Here is a 431-nt window from a genome sequence, read left to right on the forward strand (position 1 = left end):
AATGTTAACTGAAAATTTGTAATCAAGTTTGGCCGTCATTCATGCTTGGAGGTTGGAACCGACTTCCTCAAACTCATGTCGCTCTGCTACCATCTCCTTCAAAACGGTGCTATATAAGGCCCGATGTTCAAACAGTTCGATCGCGTTGTTCACCATATCCACATAATCACACGTTACCTCTATCATATCGGCATATCGCGCCCACTACTGCGCTTCTGGTTCATGTCCTTGACACACTTCTATGGACACGAGTTTCCACAGATAATGCTAAAACTTGTTTCTGAACATACGAACCATGAGGCCATGTAAACACAAAATATCCAAATCTAATATTCCACACGACAAAGAAAGAAAAAACAGAACATCCAAAATTGGTGATCCATCGCCGGATCTGTTCTTATAAACGGGGTCAATATGTTAAGGTTTTCGAC

This window comes from Triticum dicoccoides, chromosome 3B, assembly GCF_002162155.2.
Source record: "Triticum dicoccoides isolate Atlit2015 ecotype Zavitan chromosome 3B, WEW_v2.0, whole genome shotgun sequence".
Lineage (NCBI taxonomy): Eukaryota > Viridiplantae > Streptophyta > Magnoliopsida > Poales > Poaceae > Triticum > Triticum dicoccoides.